Below are 2,674 nucleotides of genomic sequence, written 5' to 3'. Positions count from 1 at the left end.
AGATGGATAGACTCTACGATATGCAGACAGATGTTGAAGTTGCAGCATTGATTAAGAATAAAGGATTCTATGTAAATATATCAAGCTTAAGGGAGGCTTGTTGCCGCGTCACAGTCGCTTCCGTTTAAGCATTTCTATTGCAAATGTAAGAAAGGATGATGAAGGTGCATTACATCGACTTTGTTACTGTCCAGCGTATGTACGCTATTTTTTGAGAATCTTTGTCAGTCCCAAGGTCTCCCTCAAAGGAGCATTTAAGATTTTACAAAGATTCAAGGTGGTTTTACATTTTTGAGTTCTTATAAGGCCTAAATTGTTTCTTTCAATCGTGGATAAAATCTAACCTAACCTAACTTAATATTAATATTTTTTTTTAACCATTATTAAAAGTACCTGAAATCGAAGTAAGTCTTTATATACACCTAAATGTTAATAAATCAATTACCACAACTAGCGTTTAAATATTTAATTAATTCTTATTGAATAATTCGTAGTAATTAAGTCGTTAGCCACAACTTAAAATGTTTGATTGTTGAATTTAGAAACCAACTTTAATGGACGCATTCAAAACATAAACTTGAAGGACAATAAAAAAGTTAAATGCAGGAAATCACATAATTACTTAAAAAGATACCATATAACTAATTCCATTCTCGCAGCCGAATTTTTATTTAAAATTTATTCCCGCTTTAAACAAATACCATCTCAGCAGGATATTTGTACAATCGGAATAATCATCGTTCATGCATTGCAGTTGGATTAGAATAAAAATGCCATTAAAGCAGCTGCTATAAAATCATTAAAGAGCAAATGTTTCAACAAATTGAACGTCACGCAACAATTGAGCACGAAAGTTCTGTCCTTCTGGTGTACACCATTGGCAGAAGTAAACCCGTGCCATGTAGCTTAACACGCTAGAATTTGGCCCACTTCAGATAGCGCAACAGTATAGCGGAGAACTGTGGAACTCAGCATGACTGGTGTAATTAAGTGGCGGCATGCGGCGTTCCTAATGCGGTCATTGCGTAGGACACTCAAACTGAAACTGCTGATAGCGTAGCCGTGGCGAAAGCGTAGTTTCTGGTTCAAAGGAGCAGCCTTGCAAATCACGTTAATGGCAGGTGTCGTTGCTAATAAACGAAAATTTTATTGAAACATTTGCACCTTTCACCGGAGGTGTTGCCGGAAATGTTCATCGCACTTGCCGGAAATGTCGAAAAGTGAATAACGTGATTTTGTTCCAGTGATAATAAAAAAAGTTACTGATAAGTTTACTTATAAAATTAAAGAAAAAATGAAGTACTGCCATTCGCATACTTTGGCAGTAAATTTTATGCTCGAAGAGTTTATTAAAAGAGTCCATAAAAACACAATTTAATTTAATGTTTTATATTCTTGAACTAAGACCTGAATTGGATATTGATAAAAAAAATAATTATTTTTAATATAAAATATCATCAATTATTGAAAGAAATGTAGTAATAAAATCTGTTCCATTACATTAAAAAGATTATTAATGCAAATTTTATGTTTCTATTTTATTTTACAGATTTTGGAAAAATTGACACGATATACTTGACCTTTGTCATATCCCCGTTTAAAAAGGATTTTGAAGGATAAAGTTGCTTTCTACTTATTACATTCTTATAGGAGAATTCTCTTATGATCGTGGAATTTTTTTATTTTTTCCGAAATGCTGAAAAATTCATCGACATTTCCCCCCTTTCTTAAGGATTTTGATTAATTAAAAGACCTTTCACTAAACAGCATTCTAAGCTTCGTTAGTAGTTCTGAGTTTCCTTTATATATGTTAACATAATTTGTCAATAGGCCTAAGTGGATCCCCTCAGGAATGCCGGTATAACCTATTACAGGAGCTACATCAACAGAATAATTGAAAAAGTTACTTAGTTATCAACTTACTAAAAATAATATCTTAAAAGTCATAGTAGAATTAAAAACCATAGTTACAAGAGTATTCCTATTTTCATGACAGCTGTAGTATATATCCATCGAATTTTCTGGATGGCATTGACGGCAACGTTACGTTTATCTGTTAGAGAACTCGAAAGCTATAATTTCCTCATTCGAAATCCATTTAAGAGGCTGCTTTACATATTCCACTATCAGCTGATACTACGAGATTGGTGAAAATCCAGTAGGTACTTTACAAAAATACTCTCGCTTTCAATAAACTATAAGCAAGTATTTAATCGTTGTTGAGCAAAACAACAAAATAATTGTTTTGTACTGATCTTAAAGACCACTGTGTACCACTGTTTCTTTTAATCTAAGGAAATAATTAATTTTTTTAAGCTTATCTTTTATTGAAAAAATGATCTTTTATTTAATTTTTTAAGGAATTAATTAAGTAAAATTAATTAAACATTAAAATATATTCATGCTTTCAAACAAATCATCAAAACAATTATAGTATCTTATCAATAAAGTTCTTCAGTAGTATAAATAAATAGTGCTGTAGTACAACCATAGTAAGAATAGTAAACTTTCAACCAAAGAAATACAATACTAACAAATGACAAGTTCAGATAGAACAAAATAGGTTTGTGCAGTGGAAACTTAAAAATCGATTTCCTCTCATGAAATATCGATAAGATATCGCATCTTTACCGTATGAAACACGTGTCTTACGTGTTTTTCACACCACAGCACT

This window comes from Teleopsis dalmanni, chromosome 1, assembly GCF_002237135.1.
Source record: "Teleopsis dalmanni isolate 2A chromosome 1, ASM223713v2, whole genome shotgun sequence".
Classification (NCBI taxonomy): domain Eukaryota; kingdom Metazoa; phylum Arthropoda; class Insecta; order Diptera; family Diopsidae; genus Teleopsis; species Teleopsis dalmanni.
This window is presented reverse-complemented; position numbering follows the sequence as displayed.